Source organism: Rattus rattus, chromosome 16, assembly GCF_011064425.1.
Source record: "Rattus rattus isolate New Zealand chromosome 16, Rrattus_CSIRO_v1, whole genome shotgun sequence".
Classification (NCBI taxonomy): domain Eukaryota; kingdom Metazoa; phylum Chordata; class Mammalia; order Rodentia; family Muridae; genus Rattus; species Rattus rattus.
In genome coordinates this window covers 41,668,347-41,688,995 of record NC_046169.1, presented here as the reverse complement: position 1 = coordinate 41,688,995, position 20,649 = coordinate 41,668,347, and the positions used below count along the sequence as shown (strand labels likewise).

The 20,649-nt window shown below is 53.8% G+C and overlaps 1 protein-coding gene across 1 annotated transcript in view; it reads left to right on the top strand.

Moving 5' to 3' along the window:
- Positions 1-20,649, top strand: part of Tpst2 (tyrosylprotein sulfotransferase 2) — a 40,106-nt gene that overhangs the window by 10,175 nt on the left and 9,282 nt on the right. The window contains exon 2 of the mRNA XM_032886673.1: positions 18,231-18,302. The gene's annotated coding sequence lies outside the window, so the exon portion shown is untranslated. The remainder of the gene's footprint in view (positions 1-18,230; positions 18,303-20,649) is intronic.

Genomic DNA, 20,649 nt, shown 5'->3' with positions numbered 1-20,649 from the left:
GAGAGAGAGAGAGAGAGAGAGAGAGAGAGAGTGTGTGTGTGTGTGTGTGTGTGTGTGTGTGTGTCATGGCCCAGGTTAGCCTCATATTTGCTGTGTAGCTCAGGCTGGTCTTGAACTCCTGAACCTCTTGGCTCAGCCTTCACACACTGGGATTTTAGGTATGCGTTACCATAACCAGCTGTCCGTCTGATAGTTGTGACACCCCTGCCCACCAGCCCCACTCCCACCCTGCAATAACAAGCCCCAAGTGCCCACAAGATTAAAGTCCAGTGCGGCTTGGCCGAACTACAGACGGGATGGAGCAGTCCTGATGGGCCCATTACACCAGCAGAAGTGTCGCTCTTCACTTGTTCTCGTCCAGCCCGTACACCTTTTGGCCACAGGTCACCACACAGCCTTAACAGCAGTGACGTGCTGGACTTGAAGTGACACCGGCTGGGGAGGAAGAAGGGAAGTTAACTAGAGATATTCTAGGTAAAATGTGCCAAGTAACCCCAGAGCTTCCTGTAAATACTCCAAGGTGCACGTCCTGTGTGGGGCACAGGTGTACCTCCTAAGGTAAGAGAGAGATGAACTGACCCCAGCCCTCACCTGGAGCCTCCCCGGAGACGGGAAATAGTCAGCTTAGTCATGTGAAAGCCTGTTTGTCCAAAGATTACATGGGGCTCCGGGTAGGTACCCGCGTGGATGCTGAGGTGGGGAAGGTCTGTTATGTGTCTGCCACCTGAATCAGGCTGATTAGAGGCATCTGATGCAGAACGAGGTAAGAGAAGGCACAGTGCATTGGCTGTGGGAAGAGGAAAATACAGCCCACTTTCAGGCACAGCTGGCTGTATCTGGGTGCTCTCTCTCCCTCCCTCCCTCCCTCCCTCCCTCCCTCCCTCTCTCCCTCTCTCCCTCCCTCTCTCCCTCTCTCTCATCTTCACGAAGTTTCTCTTGGGCATGCTCTCCCCAGTCACAGCTCTCAGCAGCTCTGCTGCCAGCTTACCTGTCTCAGTCAGGACACAGCCATGTCCCCAGATGTTCCTGAAAGCCCCCAGGAATTGTGTCCACCCACAGGGCAATCACTAGGCTGTACCACTGGCCAGGCCTTACCGCTCTGGGTTTAGGGTCAGCAGGTGTCCATACTGAGGAGGCGCTGGGACAACTGCTGGGAGCCAGGCCTTTGCTCTGTGTTAAGGTGAAAAATCTTTTCACAGATGAGAGGACAGAGCCCAGAGACATGAAAGCAAACGGGAAAAGTTCACTGAGGCCTCTTTCCTCTTGAATCTCTTCCTTATTTTCCTAACTCCCTGGTGTGTAAGGACCTGCCAGTCAGTGAAGTGGCCTCGAGCACATGGATGAGCCTCTGAGGGTTTGCTTCGCTATGTCAAGTGCAGAAAGAGAGAAGGAAGGGCCAGAAACCTTATTCAGCCCTCAGCCCCGGAGACGAGGAACGACAGGGCCATGGCAGTGGTCATAAAAGTGTTGGGGATCAGCTCAGTCCACACTATGTCGGGGCTCCTTGAAGAAGGTGAAGCTTCAGGGGAGATAAGTGGATGCGTGTAGACAGCTGGGGCTCAGCAGAGCCAACATCAGCTCCACACAACCCAGCAAACAGCAGTAGGCTATGGCTCTTGCCACAGAAGTGCCACAGGGCATGGCTTCAGGCACTGCTGGATCCAGGAGCCTGACCTCCAGGCTCCGTGTTGTCACTTTGTTGTCCTCCCAGCTTGGCCTCCCCCAGCCTCTGTGGCTACTGCCCTTACTCTTAGCTTCATCCTCTAGAAGATCCGGTGGAAGTGTTCAGCCTGAGGACCTCTGTGGCCTGGAAGTAGAGAACTGTGATTGGACAGGGCTTAGCTCTTTCCTACACCTGAAGCATACTCAGGAGAGAGTGCATGGCACCCTTGGGCTGGAGGGCTGGTCCTTGGTAGTGATTAGATCTGAGGCGGGGACTTCAGAGTCAATGGTATACAGATGTAGGTAGGGATTGTGTCTCAGACAACCTGGTCACAGTGGAGGGACGTGGGTGGGATCTAAGGAACAGGGTGGGAACACAGGAAGTGGGTCCTGGGTGGGACTCACAGAGCGGTGGTCTGCCTGGATTCCAGTTTGCTCCACGCGGCAGCTGGGTCAGGAATGGAGGAGCTTGCAGCCCAGGCCCTGGAGGGGGTAGGGGACTATGGATTGGTCCTAGTGGAGGGACTTTGGATTTTTGTTTTTGTTTTTGTTTTTTCTGGGTTTGGAGGATTGTGAGGCTCTGACAGGGTGTGGGGTAAGACCATCTGCGAAGGCTCAGAGGCCCAGACAGGGAACATGGAGTTCCTTAAGCTCTGTGAGAGGAGGAGGTAGGGAGGTGTGTTGGGGGATAGGTGAGCTCCCTCCCAACCCCCACTGCTCCTCCCCTCACAGAGCTGGCTTAAGGAACTCCATGTTCCCCACAGGTTGCAGATATAGGTGAATGACCAGGAAACTCCTAGAGAGGCCAGTGAGATGGCTCAATGGGTCAAGGAGCTTGCTGCTAACCCCCACGATCCCTAGGACCCACTTGATAAAAGGAAAAACCCACCTTTGCAAGCTGTCCTTCAACCTCTACAAGCACCCTGTGGCATGCACGCCCCACGGCACAAATAAAAATATAATAAAAATAAAAATTAAGTAAAGCCTGAGACAAGAGGAGAAGGCACAGAAAAGGTCACTGGATCAACCAGGTGATGGCTTGAAGACATGTAGGCAGTAGGCCCAGGCTCTGAGGGGGTCAGCATGTTTGTGTGTGTGCACACACCAGCTTAGGTGTGTAAATAATAGTGAGGGGCCAAGCAGCTGGAGGGGACTGAGCTCTATGAGGCCTGTGGGGGACCTGGGAGACAGGAGTCAAGGGGGGGCGGGCACAGGCCTAATGTTGACCTTGGGCGTCTTCCTGAGTCACTCTCTCTACCATATTTGCTGCAGTGAGCCAGGGGTGGCAACCAGAGAGCCCAGGAATCCTTCTGTATTCTCTCTCAGTCTCAGGGTTACAGAGACAAACCACCCGGCCAGCTTTTTACATGGGTGCTGGGATCCGAACTCAGGTCCTCATGCTTGGGCAGTGAATAGTCCCGCCACGTGTCTGCCCTTCTCACTGTCTCCCTGTCTGGTAACCTGGCTGCTCCTGGGAAGACAGCTGAGCAGACAGGGCAGAATCGGAGGTCCGCAAGGGGTCCTGAAGGGGATTGGGACAGAGTGAGTGGGTGGTAAGAAGTGGGTGGCGATATGCCAGCACTGTGCATTGTGGGTGGTGACAGCAGCAGATCCCAGCCTGCATAATGGCAAAGTGGGCGGGCTTGGTGATCCCTGTCAGACATAGGTAGAACCCTAGGTTTGGGCAGGTTCTGTACCCTAACGGAGCCTGCAGGAAGGGGGCCGCCCATCAGAGGACGCTTGGGTCCCAGACATTGGAAGTTGAGGTCACCAGGGAGGACCTCTGAGAGTGTCCCTTTGTCCTTGGTGGCTGTGAGATAGGCCGGCAGCTCTTCTGCAGCTTGCCCATGGGCTGTTGTCCCATAGCTATTTTATTGAGTGCCAGTCTGGGGTCAGTGCCAGGCGTTGGTTTGGGTGACAGGACCAGGAGCCTCTGCGTGTGTTGCCTCTGTTCCTGGCACAGAGTATAGATGAGAGAGAACTGAGAGCCTGTGTGTCCCTGCGTGGTGGCCAGGAAAAGTGTCAGGTGAAGCCAGCAGTACCGTGCCTCAGCCCTGTGACCCCCCAGGCACTGAGGGTACCTTGCATTTCTGACTTTCTTGTGTTGGCTTTGTTCTGTAAAGCCCACTGTCATGGTCCTGTCTTATCATGTGACTGTCTGGTGTCTTCCTCTTGGCCTATTGGGCTGCATTTATTGATCTGTGTTTGTTTTCCCATTGGTGACAGGCACCCAGGTTGTCCCTGGCAGAGCCTGCTGCAAGCACTCAGGTACATGCACATTGGGGGACTGGCTTGCTACAGTTCTGATGGATGCATCCTTTACCGGGGACAACTCTGGGTGGCAGAGGAGAGTCTTATCAGTACACAGGTCTGTAATGCCACAGATTTCCCACAGGCTATTGGCCTATAGCTGGTTTATGGGGTGTGAATCTGGGGTCAGTGCCAGGCCCATGGCCACATGGCTAGATGACCAGGTGTCATCCATACACACACCGTGGAGCCAGAGAGCTCTGTTTGTGTTTGTCCACACTTGCCGTTGCCATTGTTGTCATTGTCTTCAGGCACAGAGATCCCATGGTACCCTTAGCCCATTTCCCTGAAGGAAATACTGAGTCCTGGGTCTCCTGCTGAGCTGCCAGTTTCGACAACCTTTGTCTCTTTAACCCATCACCTCTGCCTAACTGATTTCTTTGAGCTCTCTGTTATCCTGGACACGCATCACTTGTGTGATGTGTCACGAATCTCTTTCCTACCAGGCACCATCTGATCATAAGAGGCGGAAATGGGAGGTTCGAGCTTTTGAATCATTGATGTGCCAAGCCTGGGTGTGCAAGGCGGTAATTCCGGATGCTCCAGAGACTGAGGGGGTGCTTAGCCATGAGAGAGTCCACCAGAGGAGCCATGGCCACCTGTGCCTGCGCGGGGCCAGACTCCGAGTTACTCTGGGAGAGCTCAGTGTATGTGGGGCCTTTGAGGCATCAGACGCTCCTCGACTGTAAGTCTTACAGTGTCTGAGCACAGCATTTTGCCTGAAGTCAGTCTCATTGTTGAAGTGCGCTGGAGGCATGAGGTGGACCCCAGACACAAAGACTTTTGTACTTGAATTGGAAAAGTTGACTGCAGTCAGGCATGGTGCTGTGCACCTAGAACGCCAGCACTTGGGAGGCTGAGTCGAAGACCCGGCAGGGATAGCGTTGGTCACCTCGTCCTAATGAAAGGAAGTAAGAGCCAGCCCAGTAGTGACTGTTGGTTGTTAGCGATGGCGTTCTGTCCATCGGGGGTTAAATTTATCTTTAGTGTCCCAGAGAACCGGGAGTTTAGTGTGTGGCTGAGTGTTTCTGCACAGTGCTACTGGGAATTGCAGAAAAACAGTGGAATGCTCTGGAAAGGTGCAGGCAGCATGGCTGGGTGGGTTTGACACCCCCCCACCCCCACTCACTCCCCCAGCCTAGCTGTGCTTTCCAGGATTCACCTGTCGAGTGACCTCACCTGGGTGGCTTTCCTCCCTGGGTGGAAAGGTTAGCACGACTTCACCCCAAAGTAAATACTCTTGAGCATGCAGATCCCCTGTGGTGAAGGTGTTCCGGGGCAGCCTTATGGAGCCCTGTGGAGAGAGTGCAGAGTGTTCTCTGTCCTCCCTGACCTCTGGGTTATATCCCATATACTTCTAGGGATGCTGCAGCACAGAGAGGTGCAGCAGCTTGCTCAGGGTCACACAGCTGCATGGGCAGGATTCTGAGCTGGAATGCTGGCTTTATGGGTTGCAGCCCCACCCCATCCCTGACATTTCTCTGTACTCGTCAGGTAATGTACCCCTGAGAGCCTCAGTTTCCCCATCTGTTGAGCTGAGGTGTGGCACTGCTCACTTGGGCTGTACAGCTATTTACGGAGTGAGTAGGGTACAACCATGTTGGCCCAAAGGACCTCATGTTTATGGGCTAACCCTTAGTGCTCATCCTCCACAGGAGAAAACTGAAGCTGTATCATACTGCAGAGCATATCTGGGGCCCCAGGGGTGCCACCTGCCCCCCCTCCTGTGTCACCCACACACCATCCTGTGTCACCCACACACCATCCTGTGTCAGTTATGGGGCACAGGAGCAGACTTGCTCAGTGCCCAGCTGGTTCTCAGTCCCGCATGGCTGGGCATGAACACACACAGGGCAGCCTGGATGCTGGCACCCAGATGCCCAGCCCCAAGGCTGTCTCCTCCCTCAGGAACACTCTGTCAGCTGCTGAGTTTCCATGATTTCATGTTCTTAGAAACTAAAAGCCAGAGTGACCGCAGGCCAGTAGGCTGCCTAGGGGACCTTCTGGGGCTAGATTCAGAAGCCATAGGTAACAGGAGACTTGGAGGTAACTGGCTCCCGGCGGCTTGTCCAGACAACTTCTTTCAACCTAAATCGCCACACCTGGCAAATGGGGGGACTTGCCAGCTTGGTGAAGATGTCAGAGCCAGGCAGTCCAAGGTTGGTGCTGACACAGCCTGGCTGTGGTGGGACGGCCGGGTGCCTTCATCATCTGTGCAGTAGCAGGCGAGCCAGCTGCTGCCTTGTATCCTTCTGGGTCCCTCTAGGTTCCTCTGTGTGGAGCCAGCAGGGCTTCTGGCTTGCAGATGTGCGGGGCTGGTGAGGCATAGACCCAAGTCCTCGTAGTGGGAATCCCATGAGACTCCCGGCATCCCAGCCTCTGCCTCTGCCTCTGTCCAGCAACTCCCTGGGGCACTTGCCACACAGAGCACAAGAACAAAGTCCCTTTAATGGGTGGGTTGTACATCAAGGACAGAAGGAGCCTAAATGTCCTCCAGGATGGCCTTGGCCAAGAGAATGGTGTGTCCCTGCAAGGGTGTGGGAACACTTGAGAGGCACTGTGGATCTGCACGTCCTGTCCCCTCCAAGTGTATGGCCTCTCACAGGCAGTTCACTGGGGTGGCTCTGGGCTGCAGCAGGGCCTGGCAGGCAGCAGGTGTGTACCAGGCTGTGGGGTCGACAGGCAGTGTAGGAGGACCTTGCTTCTGTGGTGCCTACAAACAACTTGAAGCCTGAACCTCTTGTCACCTTTTGGCTCCAAGTGATTTCTTGGGATTGGGACTCATTGATGAAGGATGTTTAAGAGCTCTATGACCTCCTCCCCGTCCTGACCCCTGGTTGTGACAACCAGAGCTGTCCTCAGACACTGTCATCTGTCTTAAGAGGGAAAATCACCCCTTAGGGTGTGACAACAGTGAGTGTCCAGAGGCACAATGTGGTGTCTGGACTGGAGAGCAGCCCAGTCATTAGTTTGGGATGGAAAGAGCCAATGTGGGGATGCCTCACACTGCTCCCTGATGTCTTGGAGAAGACGGGGGATTACAGGCATGTGCTACCACACCTGGGTCTCGCTCTCGACACACACAGTCATTCTTGTGACCGTGCTGCCGAGTTTGCTTTACAATAAGGAGTACTGTAGGACAGACCTCCAGAGCATCGCACTGTCGAAGGTACACACCTTGAAGGTGCTGCTGGACCCAGTGCTTACATCCACAGTGGGAGTGCAGGCCAGGGAAGCCACTGTTTTAGTGCTGAAAGCGTTCCACCAGCTTCCATGGTTTGAAGCATTGAAGATCCTTTTTGTGTAGGCCAGAGCTCAGAGTGGGAGAGTAATTCTCCCGAGGGTGTCCAGCCCACTCCCGCAGGCTCCTGGGCCGGTCACTGCTTGGTGTTCACCAGCCCAGCTGGCACCCAGGAATGGGCAGGCTACAGCGCTGGGGTGTTGCCTGTGGGAGCTGTGCTGTACTTTTTACCCAGAGGTCCTAGATGGCCCAAGGGATGAGGGCCTGAGAAGGTGCCTCGTGTTGCTTCACTCCACCTGACTCTTACCGTGTCTCCCCAGTACTTAAATCTAACTTTGCCTTCTTATGTGGCTGGGTTTGCATTGTGTGTCCTGCAAAAGGGCCTTCCACAGAGAGTAGAAGCACCCCAAGATGCTTGGACCCTGAAGTGGTGTAGATTTTAACCATTAATTATTTTCAATTCCACCCATCGAACAACCTTAACTCTGAAGTTTCGGCTGCTCCAAAATTGGAAACTTTATTATAGAGTTTTGTTGGTAACAATAGCTTTTAGTTTTTGTCTAGTATGATAACAGGCACTAACACTCACTCAGAAGGCTGGAGGTGAGTCTCTAACAAAGCCAGCTTAAGTGGCTTATCAAAATAAACAATCAAAAAGTTTCAAAGTTTTGGACTTTAACATTAGGAATGTTTGACCTGAATAATAGTAGGGATTACATTAGTGAGGAGAGCAGTGATAGCATCCAGAGTACCTACTGTGTGCTTAGTGTGGATGGTAGAAGGATAGTAATAGTATCCAGAGTACCTACTGTGTGTTCAGTGTGGATGGTAGGATAGTAATAGCATCCAAAGTACCTACTGTGTGCTTAGTGTGGATGGTAGAAGGATAATAATAGCATCCAGATTACCAGCTGTGTGCCCAGCGTGGATGGTAGAAGGATAGTAATAGCATCCAGAGTACCTACTGTGTGCCCAGTATGGATGGTAGAAGGATAGTAATAGCATCCAGAGTACCTACTGTGTGCTCAGTGTGGGTGGTGGTTGGGCGGTAGTAGCTTCCAGAGTACCTACTGTGTCCAGCACAGATGGTGGGACTGCAGTTGGCTGCTCTCCTGAACATACCCTGAGCATCCTCTCTAGCCACCTGTGTATTTCAGGATCCAAGGTCACAAACCCAGGAAGCAAATCTAGAAGTCACGGGTTTGACTTTCCCCACTCATCCATCTGTTTATATAAATAATACAGGACCTCAGATGACACAGCCTAGACTCCAGCTCACTGTGTAGCTGAGGGTAAACTTCAGCTCCTCCTGAGACAAGCCACAGTTCATAAGTGCCTTATGCAGGATCGAACCCAGGTCCTGGTGCCTGCTTGGTGAACACTCCCCAACACATCCCCAGCCCCACTGTTCTTTAGGATAGTGGGAGGGTTAGGAGAGCAGACACAAGCCCTGCGTAGAGCAGTCTTGCTGCGGAGAATGTTATGGTCTGCAGCAGGAGCAGCAGGAGCAGCAGCACATCCTGAGGTCTCAGGCGATGAGGACCCCCTCCATGCACTGTCCGTGTATGATATTTAACTCATCCCTGGTTGAATGTGATGACAGGTTGGTGGCTACCAGGTCCTGCCACATGTTAGTCAATCAGATCAAGCCTCCGAGGCAGACAGCCTCAGAGTACAGATGGGGAAACTGAGGCTGCTTCTACTAACTGCCCTCCCCTCCCCCTGCTGGACTTTGGCAGAGCTACATGTGACCCCAGCCTGTCCAGAGGCTTTCCCTGTGCCCTGAACCCCAAGGCCTCATGGACCACAGCCCCTCGGAGCCTTGTAGTTACCACGTGGCCTTGTGGGAAAGGAGCAAGCTGAGAGTGCTGACGAAGGCCAGAGTGGCCAGAAGAGACAAGCCCCATGGGCAAGCAAGGGTGGGCATGCTGATGGGAGCAGCCCCTCCCAAGAGGAGTGCCACCTCTAGGAGAAGCCCAGCCCAGTTTCCTCAGTGCTCCCAAGTCAGAGGGTGACCTGAATCTGCTCCTGGTATGCTGGGGGACGCTCATAGGGTGAAGAGCACTGTCCCTTGCAGCCTAAAGCCACTGCACCCCCCAATGAAGTGGTTCTGTTATCTGGAGGGGACAATAAGTCTCATGCAATTCCACCCACTCAGCTCTGAGTCACAGAGAGGAAGGAGACAGGGACCTACCTAACCCTCTCTGGGGTACTCAGGCTCCAGCATGTGAGAAGTGTGCTATCTTCCTTCACTTCCTAGCCTCTGGTCTGAGGGCTCAACTCTATAGACATGGGGCCAGCCCCTCTGTGCTTTTCAGATGTGGATCATAGACTGGGGCGAGTCAGTGATAAACATTTTCTCAGCAGGCATGGGCTGGTTCAGCCCCACCTCTGCAGAAATAGGCAAATGCTAGATGCCAGATGAGGTACCAGTTCAGGCGCCAGGTCACAATAGGTGCTGGCTGTGGAACTTGGTGTGGAATCCAGCCTCCCTTTGGAAGTCTCATGGGTAAAGTGAGTTCCAGAGCAGAGAGTGGCCTGGTGTGTGAGCAGTACTCTGGGGTTTGTGTGAGCAGTACTCTGGGGTTTGTGTGAGCAGTACTCTGGGGTTTGTGTGAGCAGTACTCTGGGGTTTGTGTGAGCAGTACTCTGGGGGGTTTGTGTGAGCAGTACTCTGGGGATTGTGTGAGCAGTACTCTGGGGTTTGTGTGAGCAGTACTCTGGGGTTTGTGTGAGCAGTACTCTGGGGTTTGTGTGAGCAGTACTCTGGGGTTTGTGTGAGCAGTACTCTGGGGTTTGTGTGAGCAGGACTCTGGGATTTGTGTGAGCAGTACTCTGGGGATTGTGTGAGCAGTACTCTGGGGTTTGTGTGAGTAGCACACTGGGGTTTGTGTGAGTAGCACACTGGGGTTTGTGTGAGCAGTACTCTGGGGTTTGTGTGAGTAGCACACTGGGGTTCCAGAGCAGAGAGTGGCCTGGTGTGTGAGCCACACACTGGGGTTTGTGCCCACTCTTCCTCACTGTGGACGACTGTGCCCATTCCTAGACTAAAGGTCACAGATTCAGAACTTTCACCGGTGGCTGATCTGAGGCCACTGTCCTTAGGATACCTCAGGGCAAGCCTGTGTGTTCCCGAGGGTACTGTTCTCCCCTGTGCCCTCAGATCCCCTGGAGTGAGGTTGGAGGCAGCAGTCTCTGAGCCTGGCCCAGGTTGGGCCTTGCTTTAGTCCTGACTCTGGCGGAGGTATTCAGCCTCTCTGAGCCTCCTGGCCCTCATCTGCGATTGGGTATCAAATGCCATCCTCACAGAGCTTGAGGGAACTCACCGTGTGAACCAGGCTGTCTGGAGCTCAGACCTGCCTGTCTCTGTCCCCCGAAGGCTGGAGTTAAAGCTGTAGTTACTTGAACCTTCAGTCGCAGCCCATGAGTATCTTAAACTGGGTTGTACTAAAACCACGATGCTGTGCCCTTGAAACTGTATTGCATGTGAGTCCCACAAACATCACGATGAGCCAAGTGCCCTGTGTGTGGCAGTAGCCGGTGGTGGTGACTCAGATACCTTGCTCCAGTATTCTCTACTGAGCCCTAAGGGTAAGAGCTGCTGCACCCATTTCACATGGGGTAGAAACTGAGGTCCAGAGAGGCCAAGTGATGCCTCTGAGGTCTGTAACAGAACAGCCCTCCCATTGTGACCCCTCCCAATCCCTGCCTGGGACTGTTGTTCTATCCTCTGCCTCTATTTCCTTTATGGGTTGATGGTGGGCTAACATGTTGCTCTCTGCACCTTCCCCCGGCTACTCGTGCAGTCTGTGGTCAGATTCAACCCTGAGGTCATTTCATCTTGAAAGTGGCCAGCTGGCCCAGGGTGCCAGTGAGTAGAGGAGATGCAAAGGGCTGGCTTCCAATGCTGGATCCTCCTGTGTCAGCCTCCAGCATGCTGGGATCAAGGGTACATACACATACCCAGCTCCAGCAAGGGCTTCTCAGTCAGGAGCCCCAAGTGCATTCAGTTAGAAAAGAACTCCATCTTTTCTAACAGTTCCTTGTGTCTTCCTACCACATTCCCATGACCCTAGACCTGTCACCTGGCTGGTCCATCCTGGTCCTACTTGGTCCTTATCAGTTGGATACTTTGTTGCTCTCTTAAAGCTTCTGTTACATTTCTGTTACATTTATACCAGTCTGTGACAGGCATCAACAGATTGCCTAGGTGGGGGTGGGGGTCCTGTGGATTGTACAGTCTTAGTGTCAGGTGCTCCACCTCTGCCTGGAGCCCAGCCTCTGATTTCTGATCTCTGATCTCTTGATCCTCTCACAGAGGCTGCCTGTGTATAGGGCCATTCAGGAGGCCGTGTGCTGCTAGCTACCTCTTTGCTGTGGGGTGCGTCTATCCTTTTATCAGGTGTTGCTTCTAGGCTTCCCTGTGCGTGGTGTCTTCTGGCTGACACATATACCCATCTTGCCCGCTGCCTGCTTGGACTGTGCTCTGCTGTCTGGACACCACCTGTGGGCAGGCTCCTGTCTGTGCTCCAGTATAATGCTCACAGTGGCTGTCACTGCCACAGCCTGCACTCTGCACCACCCTCAAAGCAGCTGCTATCTTCAGATGCACTCCCCAAATGTGGCAGCTGGCTCAGAGTCCCTCCACTAGTACGAGCCAGTCACCGAAAACTGTCTACCTAACTTGGGGCACAGACTGCCACCATTGTAAGACATGATGTCATATTCCCCATGGCCAGCCCACAGGAAGCACACGCTGAATGCTGGGTGTGTGACCTAAGTGGCATTTCAGAGAGAGTGGGCTGGGAGGCAGCGCTTGCTAAAAGGCAAACCCTGGGTCACACTGTGTCTTCTGAGTCAGTCATACACGCATGGCTTCACACAGGATGTGTTGTGACAAGTACAGAAGAGCCTCACGCTGACCCCATGGTATCTAAGGCAGCAATGTAATTTTTTCCTTTCATTTTTTAGTCAGGGTTCTATGTCGTCCAGGCTGGACAACACAGACTGACCTCCATTTTGATCCTCCTGCCTCAGCCCTGGGAGTGCTGGGATCACAGGTTTGTGCCACCGTGCTTCATTCTTGACACCTCTTGATGGGCTCAGCTAGAGGCTGCTCATCATGATTCTGCACACTTTACTGTTGACTTCAGTGAGTCCCGGCTAAATGACCCAGGTACTGTGGTGCATACCAGTCATCCCATACTGGGAAACTAAGACAGGGGGAATCGTCACGCGTTCTAGGCTAGCCTGGGTTAGAGTAAGACCCCATCTCAACTCTCCTACCTGAAGACAGTAAAATGTGTTGTGGTGATGGTGACAGTGGTTTTAGTGCAGTGCCCTGCACTGTGTGTGTGTGCATACATGTTTGTATACATGGTCACTATCAGCTTGTACACAGCGGCCTTACCACAGGCACAGGAGGGATGTGAGGAGCCGTCACCATGGCTACTGGCAGGCAGGCCACCACCGCATTTGTGCTGCTGTTTGAGGGCAGGCCCTTGGGAATGCACATTGGTGTTTGAGTTCACTTTCCAGAGAAGAAGTAGGATATGTAAGGACTCACACATAATCACATGTTGTAATGTCAGTACTTGAGAAGCCGAGGCAGGAGGATTGCTGTAATTAGAGGCTGGACTGGGTTGTAGAAAGAAACCTTGTGAGTGCTTGCTCTGTCAGCACATTCTAAAACTTGAGGTTAGTTCAAGGAAGCTGTTCTGAGCAGTGTGTTCCAGAGAGGAAGTGTGTGTGTGTGAGTGTGTATGTGTGTGTGTGTGTGTGTGTGTGTGTGTGTGTGTGTGTGTACATGCGCATGTGTGTGCCTGTGTCCCACATTGCTTGCAGCCAGCAGAGAGATGGGTCATGGTCATGTGCACAGGACTCCACACCAATGCCCAGCCTCCACCCCCAGCTTCTTGCTCAGTGGAGACAGGATCCTGTGTAGGAGGCCATGTCGTTGCAGGAAGCTGGGCTCCTGCAAGGTCTTCCTGACCCTTTCCTGTTTGTGCTGCCCTGGACAGAGGCCTTGGGGCTTCTCAGCACAGAGGCCAAGAGTGAGGCTTGCCACAGGCCGAGGCTGAGCTGATAGGAGCTGATCTAGGCACGGGGCAGAGTCCCTCGCGGTCTGCAGTACAAAGGGGTTTAAGAGTTTCCAGCTTCAGACACACCTGAGACCTGCTGGTGCCTCAGTAAAAAGTGGTGATAGTTCTGTCTGTGAGGCCCAAGTTAGATAGAAATATATGTAAAAATTATAGGCCCATGGGACAAAGTAGGACACACCTAGGATCCTTGTGAGGGGAAATCTGGAGCTCAGGGGCACCACATCTCAAAGTTCCCATCTCAAAGACAGCAGAGTAAACCCAGCAAACTAACCTCTAAGTGCTAAGTCTCTTGCTGGGCTATCAACAGGAGGCAGTTCTCCATGTGTGTCTGAGTTTTATGAAAGATCTAATATCGTGTCCTGGAATTCTGCATTTTTCTCTTTCTGTCCAAAGCTGGCCACCCGAGCCCTCCCATTGGACTCTCTGAGAACCAGACACCTTGGGCTTGCCATAGGGTCCTGAAGTCTTGCCCCATGTTGCCCTGTGGATTTGCCCCACATTGCACTGTCCCACTGGCATTTAGTCCTGGGTGCCTGCACAGCGAGCCATAGGCCTGCCCAGTTTGATTTATGGCGCTATGAAGTATCCAAGGGGAACACAGCTACGTATGGTCACATGTGGCACCTATGTTAAATTTTGTGCTGAGACAGAGATGTTGGGTTCTCGGAGCGCATGTGACCTAAAGAGGCCTTTAGTGAGGCAGTTTGTAAACTCTGAAGGCTACACACAGAAGCTGGGGGCGGAGCTTGCAGGACAGGAAATCACTGTTGACCCTACATAGCAGGACTATGCCTGCCGTGATTCCCAAGTCCCTGTGGTCTTGATACACAGGGTCCCGTGGCAGTGGTCCTAATTTACATGCTGGCATGTATTGAGTAACAACTTTGTGCCAGCCTTGTCAGAAGCCACGTGGTCCATGTGGCTTGCTTTGTTCCAGACATCAGCGTTCATCACAGGGTTGGCCCAGACTAGCTCAGGACACCAAGCCTTGGAGTGGGGAAGCCCTGAGAGGATAAGACTCGCTGCTCCCCACTCCCCGTGTATGCTGCAGAGGGTCTGGGCCTCTGAAGAGGAGAAAGGAAGGGATGCCATTGGGGTCTGCCTCCATCACTCTAAAATTGCAGATTAAGTCAGGACAAGATTCTGGGCTATGAGTAGGGGTAGCGTAGGGGATTTCCTCCTGGCCTCCATTGTGTGACATTGTATGCCTCACCCCTGTAGGCAGTTCATTCATAGAAAGAGAGAGAAGTGACATTGGAGGGGGACAATGGATCTGAAGCCCTTAGTGCTGAATGTTCTGCCCCCTGTCACCCTGCCTGCCCTCCCCATGTGCCCTGCCTGCCCTCCCATGCCACCCTGCCTATCCTCTCCCTGTTACCCTGCCTGCCTCCCCATGCTGCCCTACCTGCTCTCCCCCTGTCACCCTGCCTGCCCTCCCCATGTGCCCTGCCTGCCCTCCCCATGCTGCCCTACCTGCTCTCCTCCTGTCACTCTGCCTGTCCTCCCCATGCTGCCCTGCCTGCTCTCCCTCTGTCACCCTGCCTGTCCTCCCCCTGTCACCCTGCCTGCCTCCCCATGCTGCCCTGCATGTTCCTCAAGTTTAGCAGCAGCCATGAGCTAAACTATTTTGCATCCCCTCTTGGTGGCTCCCCAGTGCAGTGAGTCAGTGGTTTCTGGTACCTAGGGTCGCCTCCCCCAGCCATTCATGGAGAGTAGGGTGGGGCAGGGTGAGATGCCACTGCTGCCTGGCAGAGGGTAGTTTGAGAGCTGGTTTGGGACAGGGCCACACAGCGGATCTGGGTTTGTGCACAGGGGCCCTGACGCCATCCAGGGCCACCTTACACATGCAGCCCCATGTAGTGCCAGCTCCCTCCGCCCACAGCTCCCCTTTTCTTGGGAGCCTCTTGATCTCTTGAGCGTAAAGGCCAGTTTAGATAGATGGGTTTGAGCCAAAATGTCACTTCCTCCTCTCCACCGTAGGTGTCTGTTCCTCACACTGGCTGTTTCTCTCTGTACTCGGCACCAACACTGTCTCTTATGTAGCCCAGGCTGGCCTTGAGCTCACTGTGTAGCTGAGGATGACCTGATACTCCTACTTTGTCTTCTGTTCTCACTGAATCCCACGAGTATGAGCGGTACAGGTGCACAGTAGGTGCCAGGAACAATGTCTTTCTGGGGCAGGTGCTCTGATGTAAACGGCTCCCTCAGATCCCTCTGCCTTTGCTGCCCTCTTCCCTTCCCGCGGCTCTTGGACAGCTTGGGAATGAGCTGAGAGCTGGCACGAGGCCCCCATTGCATTGAGAGCTGCATGACATTGGGGGGCGGGGTTAACATTTGAAGGACAAAGCTGAGTTTGGAAACTGACTTTTCCATTTCCTTAGCTGTGTAGTCTCAGCTCATTATGTCACATGCAGAGCCACATCCACTAAATGGGACAAGTCCACCCCATGGCACCTGGCAGGCAGCACTTGCTTTGGGCAGATATCCCTGCACAGATTCACTCACAGTCCCTTCCCAGGCTCCAGGAGTCCCCGCTGCCTTTTAAGTTGAGTGTGATGATGCCCAGAGGTGTCGGCAGCCCCGTTTCTCAGAGGAGCTCAGGGAGTTAGGCGATGGTAGGCCAGAGTCACACAGCTGAGTCTGGATGCAGGTGTCTGCACCATTTCTGTGCCTGGCACAGGTGGAAAACCTGGTAATCACTCCATGCCTCATCACAGGCAAATAGTGCGAGCTACGGGGTCAGAAGCTGTTTTAGGAGAAAATGTCCCAGACCGCCAGCACTCTGTGGAGCATGCGAATGCCAGTTGGTTTGCCAGATTAGTGATTCTGCCCTTGGGCATGGTTCTACTTGCCCTGCATCCTCACAGACCTAGCTGGCCCATAGAAGGCGGAGCATGCTGTGCAAACACAGGGCTGCTGGGAGGATGGGTGAAGAGGGATGTGGCTAGCCCCTGGCTTAGTGCTGACTTGTGATCCTCCTGTAAGAAAGGTGGACCCCACCCCTGCCTCTCACTGTCCTGTGCACTCGAGCTCTGAGTAGAAGGCTCCAGAACAGAGGCTGACAGTCTGTGACAGCTCTTGTGACTGCTGCTTTGGGGTTTGTGGTGTACTGACAGTTTCTGAGACTGCTACTCCTGCAGACTTCTCTCCCTGCTTTGGAGGGCAGCACAAAGCTCACAACACGCTCCTCCTCCACTGACATGAGAGGCCTTGGTACCTATGCACACCCTCCACACTCTGTTGTTTTATCATTGCATGTGTGATGAGGCAAACGGGGCCATGGTGTGAGTGTGGAGGTCAGAGAAGCACTCTGTGGGGTCAGTTCTCTGTGGGCCCAGGGAACTGAACTCAAGCTGGGCTTATGCAGCAAGAACCTTTCTTTACCTGCTGAGCCTTCTTGCTGGCCCACCTCTGTGGTCTGCAGATCACCTCGAATTGGTTTGCATCCCAGTGCAGTATAAATGCAGTGGGAATAGTTAGTTGTTCCATGCTACTGTCCAGGTAAAACAAACATGAAGCCCACAGTTCACACACATCAACACAGGCAGTTTTCCCTCCAACCTCGGGTGAGACGGTGCACATAGAACCTGCAGGAGCTGAGTGCACACAGCACCCCACACTCCAGGGGCCACAGAGTACGGTCTAGGTCAGCGCTCTCCAGTATGGTAGTCCCCATTGATTCTAGTGGTTTCTGAGTCTTTGGCATATGAGGCAAGGCAAAGCAAAGTGACTCTTTCACTTTATTCAGTTTGGCTGAATTTATACCTCTTCTCAACCCCTGTGGCAGTGCATCAGTGCCTGCTCTAAAGTGGAAGGCCCATCAGTTGGTTCACGAGAACAAGTGAGCCTGTGTTCTTTGGAGGGTGATTGGTGCCAGATGTGGGGTTGGCAGACCTAGGAACACCTAGCTCTTCAAGAGCCTCCTGGGGGCAGCCAGGTTGCCTCCATCTTCTCTGGAAGCTTCCAGTGCCTCCCTGGATTGCTTAGTTTCTTCCCACGGGAAGTCAGTAACCAGGCCCAGGAATCCTGAGCCTGAGTGTCTTGTGGGGTAGGTGAGACCCTTCTCCAGCTGGATTTCCAGAAAAGGCTGCAACAGACAAACTAAATGATGAAGGGGAGGAGTAAGTGAATTCTCAGGAGAGGGAGAACTGAGATACAGGCAGCCACTCCTTGCTCCTTCCTGCTGTGACACAAATGGCGGTCCCTGCTGGTGTTCCGGGTCCTCCTGTATGGCCAAAGCCTCCTCACAGCCCCTGTGTACAGACAGGGCAACTGAGACTCTGGTCTCAGAGGTCAGGGACTCTTCCATCTCTAGAGCCATGTTCTGTAGCATCCGTACCCCAATCTCTGAGACAGGACCAAGGAGGGTTGTAGAATGTCAGATGATGCATGTGTGTCTGTGAAGCCTGCCTTCCCCATGCTCCTCCCAGGCTGCGAGTGCCCTCTTGGCTGTTAGGTCTGTACCTGAAGCACCGTGTGCAGGCTGAGTTATGAATGCTCACAGACCAAGATGGGAAACAGATTTCCTTAGTTCTTAAGTTAGCTGGTTAGAAAAGGTCTCTCTACTCAGTGAGGCTTCAAGACACACAGGCACTTACGAAGGCACTGGTTGAGTTTGGGTGGTGGAAGCCATGCATTATCTGACTGCAGGGAGTGCCATACCCGGGTACATGGCACTCTTGGAGCTGCACAGTGCCCAGCCTGGGCAACCATTCCTGGCATTCCCTGGGTAGCGACAGGCATGCTGTTGTATTGTTTTCTTTTCCTGATGCCCAGGGCTGAGAAGAGGGGAGAGGGTGGCAGGGACTCCCCGTGGCAGCAAAGGTCTCTCCCCTAAAGGCTGTCTGGTGCCGTGGGGAGCCCGAAAGGCCCTCTGCCTCAGCCAGTCCTGACACAGCATCTCCATTGCTCCACAGGACTGTCAGGGCAGGAAGCCGTGGTGACCAGGCTCGAGGACTGGTGCTTGGAAATGAGAGCCTCCAGGGGAGGTGAGTCTACGCTGAGACCCTGTAATCCTGACACAGCCCCTTAATGCCCCCCTGTTCCCGTCTCCAGCACTGGGTGGGTGGGGGGACTTTCTGTACATCTGTCTGTTAAATTCAGGAGCATCCAAGCCTGGCTCACTCCAGGAGGTGGGCTGTGGGTCTAGGGCAGCCTGGGCACTGCTTGCTGCACCTCCTGCGGGCATCGCCCCTGTGCTGTTGTTGGAAATGAATTCCATTATCCCTGCTCCCCTCGGCTGGAGGAAGAAGTCTCTTCTCTACACTGTGGGCCAGCAAGCTGCAGAGGTGCGGTCTGAACCCAATTCTGCAGAAGTCGTGCCTGCTGCCTTCACTGCTAGGGCAGCATGGCTCCTCCTCAGGCTGCCCTCTGTCTCGTCCCAGCTGCCTAAGAGAAGCGTTTTCTTCTGGAAAAGCGTGGCTTGACCCTGGCTGTGCAACTCTGGGCATTCTAGAATTATAAAAACACAAAGCGCGGGCAGGATGTTTGCTAGACCTTAGATTCTGAAACACACGAGTGACTTAATGGGGTACAAACTGGCCATTCGATAACCTTTGCCAGTCCTGTGTTCCCTTTTCCTTCTAGGGTCATTATGTCAGTCACCAACTGAAAGTGTACACATGCATGCACGCACACATGCTTGTGCACTCACACACGTGTGCACATTCATACAGCCCCATTCTGCAAGCAGCCTACAGTTAAATCATCCCCTGCTCCAACACATACACACACACAGCACCATTTCACCCCAAAGAACAGTGGTTCTAATTCCACCTAGAGTGTGCTTAGCAGCTTCCAGGGTGTCCTGGCACAGCAGCCATTGCAAGTGGCAGAGTTTGGATCTCTGGTCCACAGGGCGAGCTTCTTGAAGCACTTGATGGCATCCTTCCATATCTGAGTGGCTGTGGCCTCGGCAGCCCGCTCTGTCCTCTTGGAATCAGTTTTGCCCATCACGGACCCAAATTTGAAGCAGGGGGCAGCCTCAGCATTAGCAGAAGGGGGTGAGCAGCTCTTTTCCAGGAGAGGCCCCACTGTGGTCTAGTGCTCAGCTGGCCCTGGGCAAGAGTTACCTGCCTTAGCAGGCACTTCTCAAGCATGCAGCCCATTAAGCCAGTGCAGTGTCCCAGATTGTCTGTGACAGAGATGGAAACTTGACTTCCTCAGAGATGGTGTCCACCAGGAGCCCTGGCCGTGGCCACACTGGCCGCAGCCATCCTGGCCTCAACACATTGGCCTCCAGGCTTGAGACTGCTTCCTCATGGAGTGTCCATTTCTCACTTGCCATGCCCCTGTTGGTGGCAAGCTCTGAAATTGCTTTGTGATGATTTCTGTCAAGCCTCAGGTGAAAGCCAATGTCATGCCTCTTCTCACCTCTCTATGTTCTCAGGTATGATCTGAGACACTCGTGGCCCCTGGTCACACAGGGTTCTCTCCCCCAGGGTCTCCACAGTGACTGTGCACTCTTCCAGGAACACCCTTCCCTGCCTGCCACCTGTTAACACTCTGCTGTCCAGACCTCAGCTTGGGGCTCAGTTGCAGAGGCCTTTGCTGCTCCCCTCAGTGGGCCTGTTACCCCCTCAGGGTGAGCCTACAACGCTGGCGGAGTTGGAAGTGATAGATGGAGATAAATCTGGACCCACCCAGCTGATTCCAGCAAAAAACCAAGGGGAAGGCAGGGAACTCAGGCTCAGAGAGACCCTAGGGTCAAGACAGAGAACACACAGCATCCCCCATTGTCTGTTCTGTCTTCTAGTGATCTGGGCAGGACTGAGAGTAGCTGGCTCCTCTTTTCATAGGAAGCCCCTGTCTGGAAAAGCACTACTGAGTTCCTACCCTCTGGTCAGCAAGGCCTTGAGGGAGGTTATGTTACCTTCCTGTTTCAAGCGTTCCCCAGCCACCTGGTCCAGAGCCTCCAGCACTGAGCCTATCTCCATCCCTGCAGCCCAGGAGTCTTTCCGCTCCTCTCCCGGGCTGGGAGCATCCTGCCCAGCACCCTGCTGTGGTCCAGTCCTGCTGCACTAGATCCCAGCTGAGACATTTCCTCCCCTCTGGGTCCTTCCAGCAGCAGCCAGCTCATTATCACACTAAGCGTGTCCCCTGTGAGTTCCCCACTTCTTCACAAGGACCTGTGCTCTGGAGGCTGCCGTCCTGGCTTCCTGTCTCCTGGGCTTGGTGCATGGACCTGAGTGCCAACTTGATGAGCAAGTCCCAAGTGCAGGTGGAGGGGAGGACAGAAACCCCCTGCCATGGGGCATGGGGCATGGGGGCAGCTCAGTCTGGACCCTGGCTTGGCTGCTTTCTCATTGGGTAACCATGGGCATCTCTCCTAGCCTC